The sequence below is a fragment of the Molossus molossus genome, unplaced genomic scaffold (assembly GCF_014108415.1).
Source record: "Molossus molossus isolate mMolMol1 unplaced genomic scaffold, mMolMol1.p scaffold_m16_p_6, whole genome shotgun sequence".
Lineage (NCBI taxonomy): Eukaryota > Metazoa > Chordata > Mammalia > Chiroptera > Molossidae > Molossus > Molossus molossus.
In genome coordinates this window covers 8,823,553-8,838,577 of record NW_023425399.1, presented here as the reverse complement: position 1 = coordinate 8,838,577, position 15,025 = coordinate 8,823,553, and the positions used below count along the sequence as shown (strand labels likewise).

Below are 15,025 nucleotides of genomic sequence, written 5' to 3'. Positions count from 1 at the left end.
CCCTGGGTCGTATCAACTACACGGGCTGAGGGCTGTGCCCAGCACTGCAGGACTTTGGGAGAGGGCTTGGCTGCTGCTCCCAGCGGGTGGAGTGGAATGCCATGAGCAAGAGGGGCAGAGGATGTCCTTCCTGTTTCCAAGGGCTCTGCCTCCCTGTCGGACCCACACCTCTGTCTGGCCACTGGGTACCAAATGGCCTTTGATGCAAGGAAATTGTCTGGCTGGAGCCAGGAGGGTGAGAAGCCAGGCCAAAGGGTAGGGGTCATTCAGCTTCCTCTCCAGGACAGGACGGGGAGGACAGTCAGCTTGCCTCCTGGGCTGGGATAATTCACTCCTGGCTGGCAGGCTGTCTAGTGACCTCAGCTCTGGGGCCCTCCTGGGGCCAGGAGAAAATGAGTGTCCTTTTTGAGCACAAAAGGTGCTGAAGGTGCCAGTTTCCTGCGGGGAGCTGAGCAGGCGTGCAGGCGTCCCAGGGCTCGGAGCCCCAGAGTCAGGCTGGGGGTGGGGGGAGCTTCATGTTCCAAAGGAGAGATGATTCTTTCTTCTAAACAGGAAATGGTGACCCGCAGGCCGGGAGCAGCCCTTAATGACTTGCAGCTTTCCTCCCAAAAGAAAAAAAAAAAGTTCTCTAACAATCACCAAATTGTAGCCGGCCTCCCTGAAGGGAAGTTAGAGAGTTAGGGGGGGAAAGTTAGAGAGTTGGGGGGGCGGTGCAGGACTGAGCACCAATTTGCTGAAGTCCTACTGTGTCCCAGGTCCCTGGGCTGCCATTTACATCCATCCCACATTGGTGGCGAATGAACAAATGGCTTCAGCGGCTGGGCCTGGTGGGAATACCCAGCCGGCATTTAAAACCGGGGCTATCCTGGGAGCCAGGTGTGCCTGGCTCATGTCCCTGACTCTCAGGGTGCCTGGAGCAAGGCTCTCCTGGACCCCCACTTTCTGCCTCTAAAATGGGGTGTCGATAGTGCCTCCCTCCAGCTTTGATGAGCTCCGTGTGTGCCAGGCCCTGTTCTAGGCCCTGGGGTTATAGCTGTGGACAGATGGACAGTCCCGCGCTCACGGAACTTACGTTCTAGCTGGGAGACAGAAGACAAACAAGTGACTAAACAAACAAGCCGCTTTCCTACAGTGTGGTGCCAGGATGGAATTAAAGCGAGCACGTGCTGGAGAGCAGTGGGTGGGGCTCCCTCAGATAAGGCAGGCTCGGGGAGCCGGGGCTGGAGAGTCGGAGCCTGGGAAGGGCTGACATTCCAGTGGAAACCCGGAGGAGACAGTTCCAGACAGGGGAGGGCGCAGCAAGTGCAAAGGCTGAGGCTGGAGGAGCTGCCCCCTACCCCAAGAAAGACGGGGGGGCCCGGGGACTGGGGAGGCAGGGTGGGGTTGGTGAGCCTGTGGGTCCTGCAGAGCCTGTGCGCTGGGGTCACAGTGTAGCCCAAAGAGCAGCCATTGGGGATTTTAAGTGGGAGTGCGAGGCCTGCTTCCCTCCTACACCAATGCCCTGGCCCCTGGTGGAGGATGGGCTTAGATAGTCAAGGGAGGAGAGAGACAGGCTGGGAGCTCAGCTGGCCTAGTTCAGGGTGGGGGAAGATGGATTTAAGAAGCCAGCGGTACTGTGCTGGGTACACCTGAGTGCCAGTGGGTGAGCTATTTGGGGTCATTAAAAGGGGACATTGGAATTGGGGTGGGAATAGAGGTGGGCTTAACAAGAATGAGAATCGTTCAGCCAGTGTAGCTCAGTGGGTGAGCATCCACCCATGCACCAAGAGGTTGCTGGTTCGATTCCCGGTCAGGGCACATGCCCAGGTTGTGGGCCTGATCCCCAGTGGGGGGCATGCAGGAGGCGGCCAATCGATGTTCTCTCTCATCGATGTTTTGCTCGCTCCCTCTCCCTCCTCTCTCTAAAAATCAATAAAGAAAAAAAAAAAGAAAAAAGAATGAGAACTGCCCTGGCCGGTTTGGCTCAGCATTTAGAGCGTCGGCCGGTGGACCAATGAGTCACGGGTTCGATTCCGGTCAAGGGCACGTACTTCAGTTGTGGTTCGTCCCTGGTCCTGATTGGGGTCGTCTGGAAGGCAACCAGTTGATGTGTCTCTCTCACATCAATGTTTCTCTCTCTCCCTCTCCCTTTCCCTCTCTTCCTCTCTTTCCCTCCCACTCTGTCTGAACAAAAATGGAAAAATATCCTTGGGTGAGGATTAAAAAAAAAAAAAAAAGAATGAGAACTGAACAGCCCCACTTGACATAGAGCAGCCACATTGCTAAGTGAAAAATAACCTGCAGAACATGCTCCCTTTTGTGGGAAGAAAGAGGGGGTGGGAATGAGCATGTTACTCATTCTCATATTTGCCTATGGAAACTCGAGAAGGATTCACAATGACCTAATAAAAGCATTTGGGGGTGGAGGCATCGCAGGAGGTGGAATGGGATGGAGGGAAAGATCAAGGAGACCGATTCTTAGATTTTTTTAAAAAGCTTTTAATTTTGCCCGGCCGGTGTGGCTCACTGGTTGAGCGTCGACCCATGTACCAAGAGGTCGCAGGTTGGATTCCCAGTCAGGACACATGCCAGGTTGTGGGCCCGATTCCCAGTGGGGGGCACGCAGGAGGCGGCCAATCGATGTTCTCTCTCATCGACATTTCTATCTCTCTCTCCCTCTCCCTTCCTCTCTCTCTAAAACCAATAAGAAAGAATATTTATAGAAAGAAAGAAAGAAAAGAAAAGAAGAAAAAAGAAAAAGCTTTTAATTTTGAAATAATTTCAACCGGGCAGAAAAGTTTTGAGAAAAGAACAATAAACTGGAATCTTTCATTTAGATTCTTCAGTATATTAACATTTTACCATGTTTGCATTTTCTCTCTCAGACCCAAACCCACGTATGATTTTCTTTGGAACCATTTGAAAGCATGTATTTCTTAAGGCAAGGACATTCTCTCATATAATTATAGTTCAATGATCAAAATCAGAACATTGAGCATCGGTGCAATGCTATGTCTGATCCACAATCATAATTCAGTTTTTCCAACTGGCCCAGTGATGCCCCCCAAAGCCTTTTGGAGGGTGGGGGTGGGGAGAGATCTGGGATTACTGGTTGCATTTATTTGTCCTGTCTTTTCCCTCTGTTATTCTGAGAAACTCTTTTCTTGGTTTTTGGTGATTTTGACATTTCTGAAGAGTTCAGGCCAACTATTTTGTAGGATGTTCCCCACGTTGGACTGTCCCAATGCTTCCTCACGACTCAGTGAGGGTCGTGCGCTTGGGGCAGAGTCCCAGAAGTGGCGTTGCGTCTTAGTGAGCGGTGTCACGAGACACACGAGGTCAGTCTGAACCAGCACGGCGGACGTCAGCTTGGACCACTTGGCGAAGGTGGTGTCTGCCAGGTTTTGCCTGGTAAAGTGCCTCTTTTGTACTTAATATCTTGTGGGGAGACATTTCGAGATCATGTGACTAACCCTGTTACCCCTCAGACTTCCACCCGCGACTTCTAGCTCTCACTGGTGATTTTTGCCTAAATTAGTTATCACTAAGGTGGCTGCCAAATGGTGGCTTTCTGGCTCCATCGCCCCTTCTGTGTTTACTGGTTGACCTTCTACAGTAGGGAAGAGCATATTCCTCTTTCCAGATAGCAGCCCAGAGCCATGCGGTGGGGGCGATGGGAGGGGGCAGCAGGGTCTGGTGGGCCGTGAGACCCTCCCCTGGGCTTTTCTTTAAAACAAGTCCACAAAATAAATGGGCTGTAAAGCCGATCCCCATGCAAGTGTCCAGGCAGCAGGTCTGGGGCCAGGGCCACCTCTGGGCACATCTGGGCCCCATTAGTGAGCCAGCAGCTCCTCATGGGTGTCCCTTGAGCTGGGATGGGTGGTACTCCGGTGGGCAGGGATCTGGCTCCTCCTTGCTCCTTTTTGCTTTCAAATGGTCAGTTTCACACTTGTTACGGGACTTTACTTTTTTCATTTAAAAACATGAAAAGAGTCCTGGCCGGTTTGGCTCAGCGGCTGGAGCATCGGCCTGCGGACCAGAGTCCCGGGTTTGGTTTCCGCTAGGGGCATGTACCAAAAAATAAAAATAAAAACATGAAAAGATTAAATGTGAGGCTCAAGTGATGTGATCAACACACTCTATCTCAATACATGTATTGTCCCCAGTAGGGTGCTGTGAGTATCTTTTTGGATTAGAGGAAACAAACAGATATGTTTATATGCACACATGGCTCTAATCTCACTCACAGGAAAAGCCAGAGTCCTTACCTTGACCCGCAGACACCTGCAGAACTGGCTCCATCACCTCTGTTTCTTCCCTTCCCCCACACTCACTCCCTCCAGCCACAGGGGCCCTCTGCCACCTCAGGGCCTTTGCACTCACAGTTCTTCTGCCAGGAAGACAGGGCCCCCACAGAGCCGGCTTCCCCCTGTGGGTCCAGTGCCCTCCCCTGTTTTTTCAGCACCGTCACCGCTGACAAACCATATATTTCACTGTTCACAGTTTCTCTGTTGCTTGTCTCTCCCACCAGCACGCCAGCCTCACGGGTGGAAATTTTGTCTGCTTTATTCACCGCTAGGTCCCTAGTGCCTCGTGTCTTGGTCACAGCAGGCGTACACCCAGTGAAACTGTGCTGAATGGACGAGGAGTGCATGTACATACGAGCCAAGGAAATACAGCGTCATCGCCACTCTCAGGGAGCACGGTGCTGAGCACTGCACGTACATAAACTCAGACCTTCACCTCCGGCTCCAGACAGAGAAAACCAAGGCTCAGAGAGGTTAAATAATGTGCCCAGGGTCACACAGCAAGTAAGTGGCAGAGCTGGGATTTGAACCCTGAGTTCTTTTATTATTGTTGTCATTTTGTTCTTTCTACTTTGGGGATGGGTGTAATTAAAATGTGTCCATTTGAAGTGCAACAAAGTCTGTGTCTTTAACTACGACACCTACTTGCCTAGACCCTGTTTGGTCCTTTAAACCACACACCTCTTTCATCAGCCAGGTAGGCTGCCAAAAGTGGGTATAGGTATGGGGCGGGGGTGGGCCCAGGAGGTATCTGGGTGGGGTGAGGATATCCTGTGTGGTCCCTGCAGACCAGGAGGGGCTTCCAGACCAGGAGCTCCATGAGGGCAGGACCACCCACCTGGCAAGACTTCCCTCCCCACCCTGGGCCTAGACCCACTCTGGGTGACCGCAGTTGGGTCATATATTAGTTTCCTGGGGTTGCCATAAAATATTCCCACAAATTGGGTGGCTTAAAACAACAGAAGTGAATTCTCTCACAGTTTCAGAGACTAGAAGTCTGAAATCAAGTGTTAGCCGGGCTGTGCTCCCTCCCCGGCTCCAGGCCAGAATCCCTTCTGGCCTCTTCCAGCTCTCCTGCCCCTGGGAGTCCCGCGCCCAGGTCTGTAGCTGCGTCCTCTCTGCCTCCTTCTTCACGGCGCTTCTTCTGTGGCCTGTTTCTTGGTGTTCTTCCTCTTTCTGCTAAGGACACCAGCGCCTGGATTAGGGCCCTCCCTAACCCCATCTGACCTCATCTTAACTTGATAACATCTACAGAGACCCTATTTCCAAATAAGGTCACATTCACATGTTTTGGAAGTTGCGACTTGAACATACCTTTTTGGGGGACGCAATTCAACCCACTACAGGTGGCTGCAACCAAGGGTGTTGCAAGTCTTTCTGGGGCCCGGAATGCATTTGTGAGCTTTTTATTAATCACTTGCCAAACCCCGAGGGAGAGTCGGGAAGCCAGTCTGGAGGGGGGGACGAGGAGGAGGAGGAGGAGCTGAATTTTGCCCCTGTGTTTCCTGGAAGAGAGAGGGCCAAAGGCAAAGCTCCTCTGACCCCTGATCTCAGAAGGTACTATGTGAGCAGCCCGGGGGATGGATGACAGCCAGCCGAGGTGGGAGAGGTCAGCTGGGATTAGGGCCAGGGCCATGCAAGCCTCAGGGGAAATTTTGGTTTTGTCCTGAGCTGGGAAGCCATGGGAGGGTTTGAGCAGGAGGAGGGACGTGAGTGAATTTGTTCTCTGGGAAGATCCCTTGGTGGCTGTGTGGGGAGCAAGGCCAGCAGCACGGAGGTCCCAGCCTCTCCGCGGCAGGCCCCTGAGACAGAGGGAGGAGGAATCAGAGATATTCGGGAAGTTTGGCAACTTGTGGACGTAAAGAGCGCGGGAGGGGGCAAAGGCGATGCCTTGTCTGGGTTTTTCAGCAACTGAGGGAAATAAAGACCAATGAGGCAAACGGCCACCAGTCAGGCAAATAATAATAATAATAGCAATAATAATGACATAAACATCTCATGAGGGTTCACTTCCTGCTTTGCACAGATTTAATATGATTTAATCTTCACAACAACCCTGGGCAATATGAGCATAGGAGCTCGGTTATGTAGCCAGACTGCTGGGGTTTACATCTCTCCTCCATGGCCTACCTGCTGTGTGACCTGTAGTGAGCTGGCTCAACCTCTCTGTGTCCGTTTCCTCACCTGAAGAATAACCCTTCCTCCCCAGGGTTGTTGTGCAGATTAAATGAGTGAATACTTACAAATTGCTTGGCCTCAGGCCTGGTACAGAGTAAAGCCTCGGTACACACTGGCTATTATTATCTCCATTTTACAAATAGAGGCTCCAGGCTCCAGAAGGGCAGAGACTTGACCAAGGTCACACACAGGATAATCCTGTTTCTGGCTCTTTGTGTCTCTTTGCCCTGATGGCTCTTATGGATGCCTGGGGGCCTGAGCCAGCCTGCTGACTCCCAGGGTCCGGTATCCTGTGTCCCCTGGAGCCTTGAGTGGTGTTGGGTGACCAGGGTGCAGGGGAGCTGGAAGAGTCTCCGTAAAATCTGTGTCCACCACCCCTCTGTGGGCACCAGCTGGAAGGACCTCAGGTGAGGGCTGCCGATGCTTCCAAACCCAATTCTCTTCAGCTGGTGCCATGGCCTGACATGAATACTTAATTAGTAGGGGCTGAACCAAGGAGAAATGAACCCGGTGTGTTACTCGGTGGGGGGGAGTCCCACAAGGAAACCTAGTTTTACGCCCAGGGAAATATGGGAGGCCGGTCAGGGGCTTACCTAAGAAACTCCATCCTATTCTAGTGGGTCCAAGAGCCACCACCGATGCTTCACTCGGTGACCCTGGATGGGTCCCTGCCCTCTCTAGGCTTCACTTTACACATCAGTAAACCATGTTCAGCCTTTGACCCGATAATAAAACAAAAAGCACATAAACACATCCCCCCAGCACTTCTCTGAGAGCAGAATGCTGTAAACAACCTACATGCCCAGCTCGAGGGGACTGGAGGTGCTCACTGGGGTCCTTGCCTACTCGGAGAACTTTGTGGCTATTATAAATGTCAATCCAGTCCTTAAAATAGGTTTTGTGTGTGTAGCACATGAACGGAGAAAGAAAAATGTCTGGCACATGACAAGCACGCCAAATATTTCTTGAATGATTAAATGAATGAACAAACGAGTGGTGGGTACTCAGTGCCTATCTGTTGACAGGAAGAAAAGAGAGAGGGAGGAAAGCAAAGCAAAAGGAAAGACCTGTAAGACATGTACCCACTGTGATGGTCTCCGGGGGTAGGTGGGGGTGCTGGCGAGGAAGAGGGCATTGCATTTTTTTTTTTAAAGTTTTTACACGTTTAAAAAATTTTTTTTTCTTTATTGATTTTAGAGAGAGAGGAAGGGAGAGGAAGAGAGGCAGAAACACCAATGAGAGAGAACATCGACTGGCCGCCTCCTGCACGCCCCTCACTGGGGACCGGGCCCACAACCTGGGCATGTGTCCTGACCGGGAATCGAACCGGGGACCTCTTGGTGCATGGGTTGACGCTCAGCCACTGAGCCACATTGGCGGGACACCCTGTCACTTTCTTTTTATTTTTTATCCTCACCCAAGGACATTTTTTGATATTTTGTTCAGATAACGTGGGAGGGAGAGAGAGAGAGAGAGACATCACCGTGAAAGGGACACATCGAGTGGTTGCCACCTGCACGACCAACCAGGGCCGGGGACAAACTGCAACCGAGGTACGTGCCCTTAGTGGGAACTGAACCCGGGTCTCTCCGGACCGCAGGCCGACGCTCTAACGCTGAGCCAAACCGGCCAGGGCCCTGTCACTCTCTTGAGGGCAGCAGGAGATGCCTGGATGTCATTCAGAGTCCACGCCGGGCACTGCCTGTGGGCTGCATTGGCTCTCAGCCTCTGGGTCTATGGGTGGCCCGTTCTCCAGCCCCCGTGGGTCCGTTCTTCACCACGAGTGTAAATACTGCCCAGGCCGGCTGTTTCCTGGCTCGAGGAGGCCAGTCCTCGCTCAGAGAGCCCCGGGACTTTCCCAAAGGCACGCAGCTGTGAGGTCACTGGTGGCACCAGGTGTCTTGATGGCTTCACTGAGATACAGCTCACGTACCATACGATCCATCCGCTTAAAGGGTACAGTTCCGTGTGTTTCGTACACGCACGAGGTTGTGCAACACCCCTCCATCTAATTCCAGACCGTTTCATCACCGGAAAAAGCCGCCCGTGTCCACTAGCAGCCGCGCCCCGCTTCCTCTTCCCCTCGGCCCTGCGCACCGCGGCCGGCCTGCTGTCTCCACGGGCTGGCCCGGTCCCGACAGTTCACACGAAAATGAAATCGTACACGTGAATCCCGCAAACCACCACGCGTCCTTTGTGTCCTTTCTCTCACGCAGCGTGTTTGGAGGTTCGCCCACGTCGCGTGTCAGAACCTGCTCCTTCCAGCCCACCAGGACTGTGCTTAGCGGCCTCAGCTGATGCACACGGGCTGCTGCTCCTCGTGGGTTCTGGGGAAGGACGCGGCTGTGGACATTCCTGCAGGTTCCGCGGGACCACAGCCATGAATGAAACGGTTCAAGCTGTACCACATCCTTGCCAGCACTTTGTTATTTTGGTTTTTAGTTTGTATTTCAGCCAATTTAGTAGGTAAGTGTGTGACTGTGTAAGTTTTCTCAAGATGTAACCAACCGACATATAATAAACTGACCTTTATAAAGTATAATTTAGGTAAGTTTTTCTTCCTCTTGGGAAATAAAAGAGTGGATTTTGGGGGGTCTCTGCTTAGCCACAAGGATTTGAACCAGGGTCTGCCTTGTCCCAGGCCAACGTGATTTCTGCTGGTGAGGCCTGCTATCTTGGGAAGGAGAGGCTGCGATGCCCCTGACGGGCCTTGGGCTGGACCGTCCCCCCTGGGTCTCTCTGGGCAAAGGGCAGGTCTGTGACAGGTCTGTGACTGAGCTCACTGCTGTCTGCACCCGGCACATATGCCCCGAGCCCCTACTGCGTGTGGGCCTGTTCCAGGCACCAGTGATGCAACAGCCAATAGACAGGTGAGTCCCTGTTCTCAGGGAGCTGGCAGTCCAGTGAGGGGAGCAATGTGGGAGGGGCATTTGGGGAACCCTTCCCAGAGATGCTGAAGGAGCAGGAGTTAGCCAGCCAGGCAAAGAGAACGTCGGCGGGAGGAGGAAGTTGAAGGCAGAGGGAACAATAAGTGCAAAGGTCCTGAGGTCAGAATGTGCTCAGTGTATTCAAGAAGAGGTAAGGAGGTCTGTGCGATGGGAGGGGAGAGAGGTGGGAGAGAGGTGGGGGATGAGGGGGAGGTGGGCAGGGGCCCACCAGCCAGGTGTTTGGATTTTGTTCTAAGCTATAGGAAGCCACCAGGGGATTTTATGCGGAGGAGTGACTTCCCTCTGGCTGCACGTGGGAAACAGACTAAGGGAACTGAAAGGAAGTGGGGGACAAGAGAGGAGGCACCTGCAGGCCATGGCTTCCGCTGGAGAGCCGTGGGAGGAAGATGGGTGGGAGATGTCTCTGTGCACAAGCGGCGAGGGTGGAGAGCGATTGAATGGGAGGAAGGATTTCAGTGCCTGGATGTGGGCTTGAGCCATGGAAGGGGGCTTGGCGGATGGTGGTGCCAACTGACAAACTGACGAGACAGCAAGGGTAACGACAAAACATATTTTCTTTCTTTCTTTTTCTTTAGAGAGATTGTAAGGGAGGGAGAGAGAGAAACATAGATGTGAGAGCGATTCGTTGCCCGCTCGACCCTGATCAGGGCCAGGGATCGAACCTGCAACCCAGGTACGTGCCCTTGACTGGAACTGAGCCCGAGACCCTTCGATCCGCAGGCTGATGCTCTAATGGCTGGGCCAAACTGACCAGGGCGGAAACATAGTTCTTATCATTCTCTTCTTGTTGGACTCCCAACCATTTCTCTCAGCACCCCCAAGCCACCCCTACCTCTGTGTTCAGCCCAGGCCTGGGGCCTGAGTCTTGATGCTTCACACTAGCAAGCGAGTGGACAGACCCTGGACTCTGCATCCCCTCGCTTCTCCACTCCTCCCTGGCCTCACCGCCTTCCTCTCCTAGAGCCTCCTCCACCAGACTGTGGTGAGTACCTAGGAAGGGCACCTGGTACAGTGCCTGGCACACAACAGGCACTCAAATACTTGCTGAATTAAAAAGGTTGTAGATGACCTTGGTAGAGACTATGGTACTAGGGAGCCATGGAGGAGCTTGGAGAAAGGGGAGGCTGGTTCTCACTCTCTCTCTCTCTTCACCTTGGCCTGTGGAAGGGCAGAGGCTTTCCAGGATCTTAGCTGAGGTAGAGCAACCAGTTCTAGAGCCCAGGAATGAAGGTCATCACACAGCCCTCGGGAGATGCATGCGCTCTTCCTGTCACATGCCCACTGCACAGAGGAGGAGACTGGAGTCCAGAAGGAGGAAGCTCTTGCCCAAGGTCCCCCAGGTGATAATGGCCTAGCAGGGATTTGAACCTAGACCTGTCTGACTGCATAGTCCTTATCTAACCTTTTGTCCTCAGAAGGACGTTTTAGAAAAATGAAAATAAAAAAGTAGCGAATCAAGGGACAGGGAAGGATTTGTGTAGGTAGAGGCCCTTCCAGAAAGTTTCAAGGGTAAATACAGCCCTAGCTCAGTTGGTTAGAGGGTCGTCCCGATACGCCAAGGTTGTGGGTTTGATCCCCATCAGGGCACATAGAAGAAGCAACCAATGAATACATAAATAAGCGGAACAACAAATTGATCTCTCTCTCTCTCTCAAATCGATTTAAAAAAAAAAAAAAAAGAGTAAATACAGACAGGTGTTAGCATCTGTGTCCGGTGACCTGTGCGGAGGAGACCCGAGGGCTAGGCTCAGGGCAGCAGGAAGACTGACGTCATGTTTTCTTTCTGAACTCTCTCCCTCTTTTTTCTCTAACTTTTAATGAAAGTCTAACGACCACTGTAGAGAGATGAGCACATCAGAAGTGTTCAGCTCGATGCCTTTTCTCAAGTAAACCCACCTGTGGAACCAGCAGCCCGATCAAGAAACAGAAAGAACATTCCAGCCCACAGAAGCCAGCTTCTTTAACTCGGCACAAAAATCTGTGGGATTCATCCACAATGCCGAATGTATCAGTTCCATGTACATTTTGTCATTGTTGTTGTTGTTAATCCTCACCAGAGAATACTTTTCCATTGATCTTTTAGATAGAGTGGAAGGGAAGAAGGGAGGGAGGGAGGGGGAAAGAGAGAGAGAGGAACATTGATGCAATAGAGACACATCATTGGTTGCCTCCCACAATGGGCTGGGGATGGAATCTGCAGCCCAGGTATGTGCCCCTGTGACAGCTTTGGTCCATGGGTCAACACTCTAACCACTGAGAAACACGAGCAAGGGCCTCTGTTCATTTTTTAAAATATGTTTTTATTGATTTTTTTAGAGGAAGGGAGAGAGATAGAAACATCGATTGGCTTTGGCTGCCTCCTGCACGCCCCCTACTGGGGAACGGGCCCACCACCCAGGCATGTGCTCTGACCAGGAATGAAACTGGGAATTGAACCAGGACCTCCCAGTCTATGGGAGGACGCTCAATCCACTGAGCCACATGGGCTAGGCCTGTGTTCATCTTTAGTGCTGATTATTATTCCACCCTATGCATAACCCACAGTTCCTTTTTACTCAGCAGCTGATGGACACTTCAGTTGTTTCTAGTTTTTTGCGATTATGAATAAAGCCACTATAAGCATTCACATGGAGATTTTTGTGTGAACATAAGTTTGATTTCTTTTGGGTAAATACCTCAGATGGGATTGTTGGGTTGTAGACTATGTGTTTAACCTGGTAAAAAACTGCCCAATTGTTTTCCGGAGCTCTTGCTGTTTTGCATTCCCACCAGACATGTCTAAGAGAGTTCTAGTTGCTCCATATCTTGGTCAGCACTTAGTATCTTCATTTTTTATTTTAGCCAACCTAAGAGATGAGTAGTGTGTGTGCACACATTGTGTTTAACGGCTTTCTCAATATGTAATTGACATACAATAAACTACCATATATAAAGATCAAAATCTGATGAGTTTTGACGCATGTAGACACCTGTTAAACTGGTACAATTCAGACAGTGACCCTGGCCAGTTTGGCTCAGCGGTTAGAGCGTCGACCTGCGGTCCAGAGAGACCCGGGTTCGGTTCCTGCTAAGGGCACGTACCTCGGTTGCAGTTTGTCCCCGGCCCTGGTTGGTCGTGCGGGTGGCAGCCACTCGATGTGTCCCTTTCACGTCGATGTTTCTCTCTCTCTCTTTCCCTCCTGCTTTGTCTGAATAAAAAATGGAAAAATGGCCCTGGCCAGTTTGGCTCAGTGGTTGAGCGTTGGCCTGCGGACCAGAGAGTCCCATGGTTGGTTCCAGCTAGGGGCACATACCCCCCCCCCCCCACTCAGAAAAGGAAAAATGTCCTCGGGTGAGGATAAAAAAAAAAAAAGACAGTGAAAACATCCATTTCCCCCCCAAAGTTTCTTATGCTTCTTCTTTGTAATTCTCTCTCCTTCCTCACCTCCCACCCTGGACACTGATGGTCTGCTTTCTGTCACTATTGACCAATTTGCATTTTCTAGAAATTCTATCAATGGAATCATATGGTCTGTTCTCTGTTTTGGTCTGGCTTCCTTCCCTCAGCATAATTATTTTGCAATTCATTGCTGTTGCAGTGTGTATCAACAGTTCCTGCTTCTTTACTGTGGGTGGTGTTCCACTGTGTGGGTGTACCATGCGTGGTATACCATTCACCTTTGATGGACATTTGAATTGTTTCCAGTTTTTGCTAATTACAAATAAAACTGCTATAAACATTCATGGACATATGAATTTGTTTGTGTGTGGGCATGTGTTTACATTTCCTTTGGAATGCAGCTGCTGGATTGTATAATAAGAAAGTGTCAAACTGTTTTCCAAAGTGGCTGCACCATTTTGCCTTCCGACCAACAGTGTACAAGAGTACCAGTTCTTGCCTGGCTGGTGTGGCTCAGTGGTTGAGCGTCAACCCATGCGCCAAGAGGTCACCAGTTCGATTCTTGGTCAGGGCACATGCCCAGGTTGTGGGCCTGATCCTCAGTGGGGGGCATGCAGGAGGCGGCCAATCAATATTTTCTCTAATGGATGTTTCCATCTCTCTCTCACTCTCCATTCCTTTCTCTCCAAACAATAAAGAAAAGAAAAAAGAAAAAAAAGAGTACTAGTTCTTCCACATTCTTGCCAACACTTGGTATGGCCAGTCTTTTGTTTGTTTATTTATTTATTTATTAATTAACAGGCTTTATTCACTTTTTCTTGTATAAAATTATGTGGTGGCCACAGCTGGAGCCTGGGTCCTCTGCACAGAAACTCTGGTGTGGGTCTTTACAAGATGGTCGGTGAATTCCTGATAGGGCGACGTGGTGAACACAGTCTCTTTCCAAAGATCGGGGGTGAGATAACTGTAGGTCTTAGAGATGGCATCAAAGGCGGCCTTGGCAAAGTTGCCCAGGGTAGCAGTGCAGCCCCTGGCCGAGGTGTAGCAGTCGTCAATACCAGCCATCATCAGCAACTTCTTGGGTACAGGGGCTGAGACTCTGCCAGTGCCCCTGGGGGCGGGATGAGGCGCACCAGTACAGAACCACAGCGGCCAGTCACCTTGCAAGGGACAGTATGGGGCTTGCCAGTCTTGTTCCCCCAGTAGCCTCGCTGCACAGGGACAATAGAGAGCTTGGCTAAGATGATGGCCCCACGGGTGGCAGTGGCTACTTCCTCCGAGCACTTAACACCCAGACCAACATGTCCATTTAGTCCCCAATGGCGACAAATGCCTTGAACTGGGTCCTCTGGCCAGCACGCGTCTGCTTTTGCACGGGCATAATCTTCAAAACCTCATCCTTGAGGGATGCTCCCAAGAAAAAGTCAATGATCTCAGATTCCTTGATTGGCAAGGAGAAAAGATAGATCTCCAGGGACTTGATCTTCATGTCCTTGACCAGGCGGCCCAGCTTGGTGACGGGGATCCACTCCTTGTCCTCCGCCTTGCCTCCGCGAGCTCCGCGGCCGCGACCGCGACCCCGGCCCCCATGCCTCTGCCAAATCCTCCGCGGAAGCCTCCGCGGCCTCCCATTCCAGGGCCCCCGGGGCCTCCGGGTATGGCCAGTCTTTTAGATTTTAGCCATTGTATCGGGCATTTAGTGGTATCTCACTGTGGTTTTCATTTTATTTCCCTAACAACGAGGTTGACCATCCTTCCATGCATTTATTCACAATCCATATATATATATATATATATATATATTTTTTTTTTTTTTGGTATGTGCCCCTAGCGGGAACCGAACCCGGGACTCTCTGGTCTGCAGGCCGACGCTCAACCGCTGAGCCAAACTAGCCAGGGCCATATATTTTAATTAGTAAAGATACACAATATAAAAGTCTTTTCTCCATTTCTTAATTGACTTATTATTGAATTTTTGAGAGTTCTTTATATATTCTGGATATAAATTCTTCACCAGCTATGTCTTTTGCAGATAGCTTCTCCTAATCCGTGGGGATTTCTTTTCTGATCATTCCCTTTACCCATTTTTCTACTGGGCTAATCAATACTCTTATCGACATTTGTGTTTCTTCTCATCTTCAGTTTCTGGGCACAGACCATGCCTGTCCCAGCTCAGGATGTGGAGAGAGACACATTGTCTAATCAAGGAGAATTCTACTTTTGCCTTTTGCTGC

General features: G+C 51.0%; 1 pseudogene; it reads right to left on the bottom strand.

The window, feature by feature from the left end:
* Positions 1-13,592: 13,592 nt before the first annotated feature.
* LOC118618598 lies at positions 13,593-14,396 on the bottom strand (annotated as a pseudogene).
* Positions 14,397-15,025: the final 629 nt, after the last annotated feature.